The sequence below is a fragment of the Lissotriton vulgaris genome, chromosome 9, assembly GCF_964263255.1.
Source record: "Lissotriton vulgaris chromosome 9, aLisVul1.2, whole genome shotgun sequence".
Lineage (NCBI taxonomy): Eukaryota > Metazoa > Chordata > Amphibia > Caudata > Salamandridae > Lissotriton > Lissotriton vulgaris.
This window is the reverse complement of record NC_141697.1, coordinates 1,234,676,310-1,234,690,280: the sequence shown is the minus strand read 5'-3', so window position 1 is coordinate 1,234,690,280 and position 13,971 is coordinate 1,234,676,310.

Sequence of the window (13,971 nt, the reverse complement as noted above, 5' to 3'; positions counted from 1 at the left end):
GGTCAGGGCTTAGACCCAGACGCCGTTGGGTGCTTCGGCCTTGACGCCGCCGACTCCTTCGGGCCCGGCGCCGCAGGGCCCCACGATCCTGACACCGCCGGTGCCCTCGGGCCCGGCGCCGCAGGGTACAGCGGCCCCGGCGTTGCCGGCGCCTTCGGGCCCGGCGCCGCAGGGCCCCACGATCCTGACACCGCCGGTGCCCTCGGGCCCGGCGCCGCAGGGTACAGCGGCCCCGGCGTCGCCGGCGCCTTCGGGCCCGGCGCCGCAGGCCGCCGCTGGACCTTCCTCGGGCGATGGATCGTCACTGGTGGACCTTACGACCCCCCCGGCGTCGGTCCGTGTGGTGTCCCCTCCGGCGCCGTCCTCGGGCGGCTCTGTCCCCGATGCCTCCTTTCATTCGGTTCCGACGTCGGGACAACTCCGATCTGCGCCGATCTCTACGCCGTTTGGAGATTTTAGTTTCTATGAACCGACCTCATTCAATTACGACCCTGAATCTCAGGAGATGAGGGATGAGGAGGATTGGGAGGGGTCTGAGGACCCTCTGGCCAGAGAGTGCCAGTCTAACATGGACTGGACCGGAGACCTTGGGGAGGCCAGTGGCCTGGACACCTCCAGACACTGGATTTGTCTCTCCTCCTACCGTGGCTTCGGAGGAGGAAGCTACCTATGGTGTGGTGTTGATGAGGGCTGCCAAGGCCTTGGGCCTTGAGCTCCCCGTCGCGGCCGTGAGGACTAACCTCCTCACTGAGGTCCTTAAGCCGCAGTCATGCTCCATGGAGCCTCTGCTGCTGTTTAATGAGGCCTTAACGGACGTTCTTTTGGGCACTTGGTCCAGGCCCGCTACAGGTTCGCCTGTAGATGGGAACGTGGCCAGATGCCACCACCCGGGCCCGGGCGACCCATGTTTCCTGTCCTCCCACCCCACCCCCGAGAGTCTGGTCATCCAGGCCTCTAACTCCCAGACCGCCTTCCCGACGGCCCCGCCGGACAGGGAGTCCAAGAGGTACGAGAACTATGGTAAGATCTTCTCGTCCCTTAGCTTGGGACTGCGGACTTCCAACACCGCATGTCTCTTGGGCCGTTACACCGACTCTCTGTGGGAAACTGTGGCGGAAGTGCTGCCAGAGTGCCCGTTGGAGGTCCGGGCTAAACTCTGCCAAGCCCTTGTGGAGGTCCGGGACGCAGCCAAGTATTCAATCAGGTGTGGACTGGATACTACTGACTCGCTGGGCAGAGAGATGGCTACGACGGTGGCGGTACGACTCCACGCCAGGCTGAGATCCGCCAATTTTTCGGCAGATGTCCAATATACCCTCATGGACATGCTGTTCGATGGCCGTCACCTCTTTGGCGACAAGGCAGACCACGCGCTTGAGCGCTTTAAGGACTCCAGGGCTACGGCCAAGTCCTTGGGCCTCTCGGCCCGCGCCAGCAAATGGATGCCTTTCGCTCCTTTTGTGGCCAAGAAAGGGGCGTCCCCACACGTGCCGCCAGCCACTCGCCGCAAACTGTCGTCCAGCGCGGCGGCGGTCGTGGGAGCCGCCGTGGAGGCGGTCGGGGGAACAAGAGGAGTCAGTCCACATCTGCCCCAGCGGCATCCACCTCTAAACCCTCCTAGTCCGTGCTTTTCGGCCCATGTGACGCCAGTGGGAGGCAGAGTTCGCATTCACCACTCTCACTGGCGCACAGTCACTTTGGACAGGTGGGTGCTGCAGATCGTCCGAAGGGGCTACTCCCTCCCCTTAGAGACTACCCCTCAAGCAATGCCACCGCAACACCACCACGTATCGGGGGATCATTTGCGGCTCCTGCATGAGGAAGTTTCGGCCCTCTTTGCCAAGGGGGCCATCGAGCGCGTTCCTGGGCCAGAAGTAGGACGTGGTTCCTACTCCCACTACTTCCTGGTACCCAAGAAGAGCAAAGGGGGCCTACGCCCTATCTTGGATCTGAGGAACGTCAACGGCTTCCTCCGGGAGAAGTTCAAAATGCTGACACTGGCTCAGGTCTTGGCTGCCCTAGACCCAGGAGACTGGATGGTAGCGTTGGACTTGCAGGACGCGTATTTCCACATCCCCGTCCTGCTGGCCCACCGGCGTTACCTGCGGGTCACGGTAGGCCTCGAGCACTTTCAGTTTACCGTGCTCCCCTTCGGCCTTACCAGCGCCCCACGGGTGTTCACGAAGGTGATGGCGGTGGTCGCAGCTCATCTGCGCAGGTTAGGGGTCTCAGTCTTCCCCTACCTAGACGACTGGTTGTTGAAGGCGGGCTCGCCCCAGACAGTCGTCAGCCACCTCCAGACTACGGCGGATCTCCTGCACCAGCTGGGATTTTCCATCAATGTGCCGAAGTCCCACCTGTGCCCCTCTCAGAAGCTCCTTTTCATCGGAGCGGTTCTCGACTCGGCGCAGTTTCGGGTTTATCTGCCCGAACAGCGGGTATGGGATATTCAGGCTCTGATTCCGATCTTCGAGCCGTTATCCCGAGTTTCGGTCAGGTTGACGCTGCGGCTTCTGGGGCTGATGTCCTCCTGCATCCTTCTGGTGCATCACGCATGGTGGCGGATGCGGGCTCTGCAGTGGGACCTGAAGTTTCAGTGGGCCCAGCACCGGGGCAACCTGTCCAACCATGTCCTGATCTCGGAGGGCACTGCGAGATATCTGCAGTGGTGGCTCACGGACCGCGATTGGGTCAACGGCAGATCCCTCTCCCTTCCCCAACCGGAGCACGTAGTTGTGACGGACGCGTCCCTCCAGGGCTGGGGAGGCCACTTGGGAGAGGCGGAGATCAGAGGACTCTGGTCTCCGGCAGAGTCCCGGCTCCATATCAATCTGTTGGAGCTGCGGGCGATTCGTCTGGCTTTGAAAGCATTCCTCCTATCTGTCCGAGGGAGCGCAGTGCAGGTGTTCACGGACAACACCACCGCCATGTGGTACTGCAACAAACAGGGCGGAGTGGGGTCGTGGACCCTTTGCCAGGAGGCTCTGCGTCTCTGGCAATGGCTGCAACATCAGGGCGTGACTCTGGTGGTTCAACACCTGGCAGGTTCTCTGAACACCAGGGCGGACGAACTCAGCCGTCGGTGCTCGATGGATCACGAATGGCGTCTGAACTCGGACTTGGCCCAAGGCCTCTTTCTGCGATGGGGAGAGCCTTGGTTAGATCTATTCGCCACCAAAGAGAGCGCGCAATGTCATAAGTTCTGCGCGTTGGAATTTCCAAGGCGGCACTCGCTCGGAGACTCTTTTCATCTCGAGTGGATTTGCGGTCTGTTGTACGCCTTTCCGCCTACACCACTTCTGCCCAGAGTGCTGAAGAAGATCAAGCGCGACCGGTTTAAGTCATCCTTGTGGCTCCGGACTGGGCACGAAGGTACTGGTATCCCGAGCTACTCAGTATGTCAGTCGATCCCCCGGTTCGTCTGCCTCTTCAGGAGGACCTTCTGTCGCAGCAGCAGGGGACGGACCTCCACCCGAACCTGTCCAGTCTCCACCTCCATGCTTGGAGATTGAGCGGTGACAGTTGAGGCCATTTGACTTGCCTCCTGAAGTTTGCAACATCATTCTGGCAGCCAGGCGTCCCTCCACAAAGTCGGTATACGCCTGCAGGTGGAACAGATTTGTGGCATGGTGCACAGCAAAGGCTGTGGATCCCCTCAATGCCCCTCTCTCTGAGGTTCTCCTCTTTCTTCTCTCTTGCCCAGCAGGGCTCTGCTGTGGGCACTGTCAAGGGCTATCTTTCAGCTCTTTCAGCCTTTCTAAGGCTGCCTGACCAACCTTCTTTGTTCAAGTCCCCTATCGTTAATCGATTCCTGAAGGGCATCACTCATACCTTTCCTCCTGTTCCCTTCGTGATGCCTCAGTGGGACTTGAACCTGGTTCTAATGTTTCTGATGTGCGCTCCCTTTGAGCCACTTCACAACTGTCCTCTTCGCCTTCTTTCTCTGAAGACTGCCTTCCTGGTAGCCATCACCTCTGCCAGGAGAGTGAGTGAGCTCCAGGCTCTCTCTTGTAAGCCTCCTTTCCTTTCAGTCCATCCGGACAAGGTTGTTTTAAGGACTAGGCCCTCCTTCTTGCCTAAGGTAGTCACAGCCTTCCACATTGGGCAATCCATCACATTGCCCAATCCATCACATTGCCCACCTTCTTTCCGCCTCCGCACCCCTCGAGAGAGGAGGAGAGGCTCCACCGTCTGGACCCAAAACGTGCGCTCTCATTTTATCTGAATCGCACACAACAGTTCCGGGTGGATGATCAACTCTTTGTTGGGTACGCGGGTGCAAAGAAAGGGAAAGCGGTGCACAAACGGACCATCTCTCGGTGGATTATCTTGTGCATCCACTCGTGTTACTCCTTGGCTAAGAAGGAACCCCCTTTTGGGCTGAGGGCTCATTCCACTCGAGCCACGGCCACTACTACTGCCTTGGGCTGAGGTGTGCCCTTGCAGGACATTTGCCAGGCAGCTACGTGGGCCTCGCTACACACGTTTGCAAGGCACTACTGCCTGGACAGTCCAGTCCGGAGGGACGGCTACTTTGGCCGTTCCGTCCTCCAGGACTTTCTGGTGTGATTATTGGTTCGCAGAGCCACCACCACGGGGATGGTTTTGCTGGGGTATCTATTCTAAGGTAAGGAATCTATCACTAACGTGTCTCTTTCAGATGCACAAGTTACTACTTGTGTAACGCTATATCCGTAAGAGACATTAGTTAGTGATAGATTCCTTACCGACCCACCCATCCTCCCCATTCTGCGAACCGATATCTAGGGTTAAGGTCATCCCCTTTCAGGGCCCTAGTTTCTTGGCACCAGTGTTGGTTTTTGTCATGGCTCTGCGCTTCTGGTGCGGAAAAGCTGTGTCTAAGATCTGACGTCAGCACGCGGAGGCGGCGTCTAAGTACTCCGACGATGTCATCACGGCGCCCACGATGCCGACGACGGACGCGGAGCCGCAGACGGCGCCTACCGACGCGCAAGGGTACTGCTACGCAAAACGTTCCGGATCCAGTCTGACGCCTGGGGTTATTCTAAGGTAAGGAATCTATCACTAACTAATGTCTCTTACAGATATATTGTTACACAAGTAGTAACTTGTGCGACGCCGCTACCCTCTTTGCCCTTAACTCCGGACGCACACCTCAATGCTACAAAGCTGCCCCGGGGCGTACCCACGGTCCCTTTGCTTGCCACTCCTGCAAATTTACCAGCATCAAGACCCATACCACATCCACTAACCCCAAACACAGCTCCGACTCTAACCACCTGAAGTGCATCCTGCTGAACACCCGCTCGGTCCACAGACACGCCACTGAACTCTGGGATCTACTCGACACTACATCACCGGACGTCGCCTTCCTTACTGAAACATGGATGAACGCCTCATCAGCACCCGACATCGCCATAGCCACAACGGACAATTACAAGATCATCCGAAAAGAACACCATCAAAATCACGACCAGCTCCGACGATAACCTTACAACCGCCGAACACCTCCAATTCCAGATCCACACCGACCCTAGGACCACACTCAGAGGCACCCTCATCTACAGGCCTCCAGGAACCCGTAAACAATTCAGCGAAGACATCACTGACTTCATCAGTCCACATGCCCTCGCCTCCGAGAACTACATTCTACTAGGAGACCTCAACTTCCACCTGGAAAAGAAAAACGACAGCAACACCACCACCCTTCTTGACAACCTGGCCAATCTCGGCCTCAAACAACTTGTTGACACCCCCACCCATGTAGCCGGACATACGCTCGACCCAATCTTCACCTCCAGCAAACGCATCTCCTTCGATCGCGCCACAGCTCTCCATTGGACAGACCACAGTTGTGTTTACTTCAGCTACAAAACCACCTCGACTCACAACCTCCCCCCACCTATTCCCTGAAGAAAATGGAACAGAATCACCACCGACCAACTCCTCACATCTCTCAACCAAAACCCACCCGCCCTCTCATCGGACCCAAACCAAGCTGCCATCAAATTCAAACAATGGATCACTCACAGCGCTGACGAATTAGCACCCTTGAAAAACCATCCCACCAAACAAGACAGCAAAAAGGCCCCCTGGTTCAACGATGACCTTAAGAAATCCAAGAAGCTATGCCGTACTCTCGAGAAAACATGGAGAAAAAACCCAACCACCGACAACATGACCACCTTCAAGGCAGCCACCCGCAAACACCACCAGCTGATTAGTTCCACCAAGTAATCAGCATTCAAGAATCGACTCGACAACAACGCTTATAACAGCAAGGAACTATTCAACATCGTCAAAGAATTCACCAACCCCACCGCAGCCTCAAACGACATCACCCCCTCCCAAGACCTCTGCGATTCGATAGCCTCCTTCTACAACAAAATTGCCGACATACATAACGGCTTCGAAAACAGTTCCAAAGAACAATCCTCTCCACCCCCCTCAGAACCTAAACCGCCCTCTAACAACCTCAGCGCCTGGAACCCAATCACCACTGAAGACACCATCCGCCTAATGAATTCCATCCACTCTGGCTCGCCAACCGACCCATGTCCCCACCACATCTTCAACAAAGCAGACTCCATCATCGCACCCCACCTCCGTGATGTCATCAACTGCTCCTTCAACTCTGCTACCTTCCCAGAAAGCTGGAAACATGCCAAAGTCAGCGCCCTCCTGAAGAAACCCTCAGCAGACCCCTCTGAACTTAAAAACTACTGCCCCATATCCCTCCTCCCATTCCCGGCCAAAGTCATTGAGAAAGCCGCCAATAGCCAACTCGCCGCCTTCCTCAAATCCAACAACTCCCTCGATCCCTCACAATCCGGCTTTCGAGCCAAACACAGCACCGAAACCGCCCTCATCGCAGCAACAGACGACATCCGAACACTACTGGACAACTGAGAAACAGTGGCCCTCATTCTACTCGACCTCTCTGCCGCCTTCGACACTGTCTGTCACAGCACCCTCATACAACGCCTCAGCAACATCGGCATAAAAGGAAAAGCCTTGGACTGGATCATCTCGTTCCTAGCTGGGAGAACTGAGTCCGACTTCACCCATTCAAATCAGAGGCCACCAAAGTCATCTGCGGTGTACCACAAGGATCATCACTCAGTCCCACCCTCTTCAACGTTTACATGAGTCCACTCTCCTCTATCGCGCGTCAACACAACCTTAACATCATCTCCTATGCTGACGACACCCAGCTGATCCTTTCCCTCACCAAAGACCCCAACACCGCCAAAACCAATCTTCACGAAGGCATGAAAGAAGTAGCCGTATGGATGAAAAACAGCCGCCTAAAACTCAACTCAGACAAAACGGAAGTGCTCATCCTAGGATCATCCCCCTCTGCCTGGGACGACTCATGGTGGCCTTCGGATCTGGGCTCAGCACCCATACCCACAGACCACATTCACGTATCCTTGGCTTCATCCTAGACTCCTCACTCTCGATGACCAAACAAGTCAACGCCGTCTCATCCTCCTGCTTCAACGTACTTCGTATGCTCAAAAAAATCTTCCATTGGATCCCCGCCGAGACAAGAAAGACTGTCACCCACGCACTGGTTACGAGTCGACTAGACTACGGAAACACCCTCTACGCCGGAATTACAGCCAAATTACAGAAAAAACTCCAACGCATCCAAAACGCATCAGCGAGACTCATTTTGGACATCCCTCGCCAAGATCATATTACCGGCCACCCTGAAAGACCTCCACTGGCTTCCCGTCAACAAGAGAATAACATTCCGCCTCCTCACCCACGCGCACAAGGCCCTCTACAAACTAGGGCCCGAATGCCTCAACACTCGACTATCCTTCTACACACCCACCCGCCAACTAAGATCCTCCAACCTAGGCCTCGCCGCAGTTCCACGTATCCAAAGATCCACCATGGGAGGGAGATCCTTCTCCTACTTGGCGGCCAAGACCTGGAACTCACTCCCCACTCACCTCCGCCTTACACAGGACCACATCTCCTTCAGAAAAGAACTTCAAACCTGGCTTTTCGATAAATAATGAACCCCCTCCCCAAGCGCCTTGAGACCCTCTGGGTGAGTAGTGCGCTATATAAATTCTTGAACTTGAACTACTGAGAGTGGGCCGGATGGTGCATCCTAGAATGCCCAGATGCCACACTGCCAGCAAGTGGCCATCAGGTCGGAGGGAACCTGGTTGCCCATTGGCAGCCAACCTAATCTACCCTGAGGGCATTTTATGAGCACAAGTAGAGCTCACCTGGCACGCCGGACTCCAATCTCAACTGGACTGGAAGAAGGGCCGAAGGACTGTCCTGCTTTACCATGGATCCAGCAAAGAGGCGCTGCTCCAGTGTGGACTACACCTTAGTCTAGCAAAGCAGAGGGACTGTGTCCTGTTCGAGGAGAAGCAGTCTACAGAGCCCAGTCAATGACAAGAGACTCCAAGGGTCAGTGAGCTGGTCACAGCACAGGACACACAATCCGAGCAACCTGCTGGCTCAAGTTGGTAGCCCAAAGTTTTTAAACTGCTGCCACGAAGCATCGGGTACCAGGGTCTGAATCAAGGTACATGTGTGAACCCACTCCACTAGTTTTTGGTTTGGAGAGCGGTCTAGGGAGATGCAAGCATGGTCAGAGAGCAGTATGGATTCTGTGTGGGGGTTGGTCGAATGTGGTTTAGGTGGGTGACTACACAGGGAGCCATCTTTTCTAGGGAAAGGTATTGTGTGGATGAGAAATGAGAGAACATTTATTTGCTGATAGTTGGATTATAAAGATGCTCTATGGTGTGCTTCTTATAGTGTTCTCATTAAGATGTGATTTATTTAACTTGTAGTTACAAGTAGCGTGTGTCCAGAGTAGTATCTCAAAGTTGATGGAAATCTCTAAGATTTTAATTGCTACTCTGGGTTGGGGGGAAATTCAGGGAGGTTTGTGTTAAGGTCTAAATAATCAATAAGAGAATGGACACTTGTAACTGCGTTGCAGTGGTTCTCTTAAACAATCCTCATAAACGCTATGTTGATCTAAGTTGCGGTTTATATAGTTTCTCTGCCCCACATATGCGTTATGGCATTATCATCAGGTTATCTAAATTTGTGCTGTATGCCCGCCTCAAGCCTGAGGCAACCTCTGGTGTAGTGCAGTAGTGTCCAGAGATATATATAGGCCCACAGAAATTATCTAAAAACAAACCTACCTCAAAGAAAGTATTTTATTCGCCGAAAAATGAGGTTTGTTGTCAAAAAAAGTCGGGTATACACACAGATCGAGTTACTTGGTCTGATTATACCGCTTAAAAGTTCAAAAAAATCGTCAACATGTTTCTGCCCCTCCTCTCCCAGCCGGGGCTAGAGGGCATTCGTCAGGACAAACAAACTCAAAATGGAACTATACTCACACGATTTGTGTAGTAGTCGTAGTGGATTTTGTGTTACCACTTTAGTTTCTAAGGAGGTATTGTGTACCTGTAGTAAGAGAAACATACAAAAAAAAGGGAAGGTGTATATACAGCACTTAATGATTAAATTCTCGACTTGAGACAAATGCATAATTATGCTTGTTAAATTCACAGGAATAGTCCTATATGGAGGCCATCGTGTTCACGTTTATGTGGAGGATGGTGTCTTGTTCTGTATACTCGGAGGTTAATATTAGGTTCTTACTTATGTGTAGAAATGTCAATCTCTCTTAAGGGTCAATATTCAAGTTCTCTGATATCACTAACCACACCCTCTTAGGCACTCCCATTTAACAGGGTTAAAACAAACCTTACCTCTGTAATATTTTCGCCGCTTGTCTTCAGGGGAAAGTGGACACAATGGTCCCAGGCTGTAAGGAAAGCATAAGGGGGTTTGTATTGAGTTATTCTTACCCCGCGGTGTTCTCCCTCTCAGGACCGGCTCTAATTCTCACCCGCTAATGGAGGTTCCTCAGCGTCTTGTGCTGGCTCTGCCCCTGGACGTGGAAGTCTCGATCGGAGCCTTCCTTTACTGTGTGTTCAGCGAGGCATCATCATAAAAGGAGGACTCGCGTCTTATCTTTTTTTGTGTTCGTTTCCTAAAACTGTCTTAGGGTATTACATAAAGCCTCTTGACGTGTTTGTCATATATAATCTATATATACAATAGTCATCTAGATTTTGTACCACGATATTATGTGTTCGAATTTTTTTAATTAAAATGATTAAAATCGTCAGGCTAGTACAGTGGGTATCCCTAGAGCTTCCTAAATTTAAAAGGTGATGATTTTTTTGAACTTTTAAGCGGTATAATCAGACCAAGTAACTCGATCTGTGTGTATACCCGACTTTTTTTGACAACAAACCTCATTTTTCGGCGAATAAAATACTTTCTTTGAGGTAGGTTTGTTTTTAGATAATTTCTGTGGGCCTATATATATATCTCTTCTCACTTTGAAAAAGCTTCTAAAACCCCCCCCCTCTCCCAGCTGCGCGAGACCCTACAACCGAACACTGTAATGAGTTAGCCAACTTCTTTGACTCTAAAATACAAACTATACTCAAACAACTTCCGCCTCTCTCCCCCTTAGACCCCTCCCCCCTTCCCACCTCCCAACATCAGAGCAAAGGCATTGAGCTAAGCAAATTCCAACTCATCAACACGGAAACTCTTGGTTTTATATTACAAGCCCTCAAAAGCGGATCGCCCCATGACTCAGCCCCGATGAGACATCTTAAACAGGTGGCCCCGAGCATCCTACCTCTTATGACCAACTTACTAAATACCTCCTTTGAATCTGGAACAGTGCCCACAAGCTGGAAAAAAGCGGTGGTGAAGGCACTCATAAAAAAACCTAACCTTGACCCGGACAACCCGGCCAACTTCAGACCTATATCTCTCCTCCCAGGTATCAGTAAACTGGCGGAAAAACACATAAACTCCCAGCTTTCACATTATCTGGAGTCCAATGAGCTGCTAAAAACCTCTCAAACGGGCTTCCGCCCGGGCCAAGGGACAGAAACAGCAATGGTGGCGGTAGTCGAAGAAACCAGGAAAGTCATCGATGCAGGAGGATCAGTGGCGGTGATCCTCCTGGACCTCAGCGCAGCATTCGACACCGTCAACCATAGCATCCTTGCCCAACGCCTAGAAAACCTTGCCATCTCCGGGACGGCCCTCAAATGGCTAAAATCCTTCCTCCACAACCGCTCCTTTCAGGTGGCAGATGGAGACTGTATCTCTAAGGAAACCCCGATACGTTGCGGAGTGCCTCAGGGCTCCTCTTTGAGCCCGACACTCTTCAACGTATATATGGCACCTCTGGAACAAATCGTCGTCCCCTATGGCATTAAACTCCTGACCTACGCGGACGACACACAGCTGGTCGTTTCCCTGAGCCAGTCAGAACCCCCCTCCATCGATCTGTATTCCTGCCTGGAGAATATAGTCAGCTGGATGAGCGACTCCCATTTAAAGCTCAATGGGGAAAAAAACGAGCTAATGGTACTAGGTAACCAGTCCCTTTTCCGCCTGGAGTCTCTATGGCCTCCCAGTATGGGCCCACCACCAATCCCCAAAAACTGATATCAAAAGCCTAGGGATTTGGCTGGATGACAAACTTACTCTCAACACCTAGGCCAAAAAAACTGCAGGAACTTGCTTTGGCTTGCTCCGCTCCATCCGCAAAATTCTCCCACTCTTACCATTCCAGTCAAGAAAATTGGTCATCCAGGGCCTCATACTGTCCAGACTGGACTACGGCAATGCCTTATATCTTGGATCCCCAAAGAAAGTCATCTCTAGGCTTCAGGTGGTGCAAAATGCGGCCGCCAGAATCCTCACTGGCACCAAAAAACGCTGCTCTGCCAAACCTGCACTCAAAGAACTCCATTGGCTCCCGGTGGAACAAAGGGTGCATTTCAAGGCCATGTGCCTAACCCACAAAATCCTGCACGGAAAAGCCCCCCCGGTTCTGAAAGATCTTGTGACTCCCCACACGACAACCAGAACCCTACGCTCTACCAATGCCCACCTGACCAAAATACCCAAGATCAAAAAATCACGTTTTGGAGGTCGACAATTCTCATTTCAGGCGTCCAAGATGTGGAATACTCTTCCACCGGACCTCCGGGCCCAACCTAATCTCCTAGCATTCCGCAAATCCCTGAAGACATGGCTGTTCCCTTGATCCCTTGCTTCCCCTCCGGCCCCCTCCCTTGGAGATCATAGTGGATTTCTGTCAGCGCTGGGACGCTCTCGGGCAGCCATGCGCTCTATAAATCTCCTAAATAAATAAATAAATAAATTTTAAAAAAGGTGTAGTTTTTGGTACTTTTGGCATGCATTTTGGACATCTGTCCTATTGCCATATCTCATAGACCTGAAATACGGACAACTAGGTGTTCGCATACTACTCAATTTTATGGAAGTTTTATATGAAATTTGAAGGGTGAGATTGTAATACATTGTCTCCCTGTCCTTAAACTAGATGTAAAAGCAGTTCTTATTGTAGAGGTTTAATCTTTCCTCTGCACACTTCATCATCCTAAGGGTCATAGACATAAACAAAAGAACTGCTGGGAATACATACACATCTCAATGCTTGATAGAACTTGGAAAATGAGCTTATGTTGTTTAAAACATTGTTCTTATTTTAGGGCTGGGCGGTGAATGTAAAAGTGATCAGATTTAATTTTCACTTCATGACTGGGCGAAAATGTAGTTGTAATCTTAATGTACTCAGATTTAAGATCTAGATTACGCAAATTGATGCCACTGTATATTATCATTTAGTCCTTCAAGATTAGTTTTCAATCGGGGCGCTAGAGGGCGCACAAGCGGAATGGCTGCCTAGGTGTGTAGCTCCCGCTCCTTGGCAGTTAATCCTTGATTAATCGTGTGCCACGGGGCGCTGTATCGCCTCCACATTCAGGAATTCGCTGCAGGTCATCGTTGCCCACAATCGTCCCAACGCTGGTGAGCCTGCGAGCTTCGGACCGGAGTTACGGACTGCTGAACTTTGCCCGGTAATCGCTTTGGAGCTGGTGTGCGCGTGCGGCCGGCTACTGCTGCCTGCGAGACCCTGGGGATCGCCACGAGGCGTTGGGCCGCGTCACGGTACAGCCGTGAAGATCTTGAGAAGACGTCACGCGGGGGCCCAGGGCGAAGGTAGGCGGCTGCTGATCTCCCTGCTGTGAGAACCCCCCCCCCCCCCCCCCCTCCCCTGCAAGCTCCCTTTGCCGGCGCTGTGGTGGGAACTGCTTCCTACGCGACGGAGGAGGCCGCGGGACCGAGCGCCCCCCCCCCCGGACTCTTGTGGCGGCCCTCCGCCTGACTGGCGCTCCTGGTCAAGCAGCGCGAGATATTGAGCCACCAGATCGGAGGTTAGGACTGGCCCCCTGTGTCTGATACCACCACTCCACGCCACCTCTGCTGATGTGACGTCACCGCACTGCATTGAGAGTGGAGAACGCTATCGCCCGCTACATCTGTGTGTGGGTGCCACGCGAGGAGACCCTGGACTGTCCCCCTGCGGAATGCGACCCCCTGCAGCGCTCTACTTAGTGGGGAATCGCCACTCCTTGCTATTCTAGGCTGGACCCTCCTGATTGCGGCGCAACGGCGTTGCCAGGCAGTTTCCCTACCGGCGCCCAGTGGGAGGCATCTAGAGCCACCTCTGCCTGGACATTTTTTTTCTTGCCCCCTTCACGATCATAACGTTTGGAGGACGAGAGGAACTGACTACGAACTGCGCCCCCCTTACGACCACCTCGGTGGCACTGCGTCTGCTCTCTCCTGCCCGGCGTCAGCTGTGCCCTCTCCGGGGGGATTATACGCTTGCATCCCATAGAGACAGGCTGGGTGGACACTGCACTTCACAACGCCTAGAAGCCGCCTCCGATCACCACCATGGTACGGCCTGAGAATTGCCAAACTAAACTGAGCTTTGATGGCGCAAAAAAATGCGCAAAATCGACTCAGATGAATCCTGGGCCTAGCGCATAGTCTCCACAAGCTACCCCACCTCCTACTAAC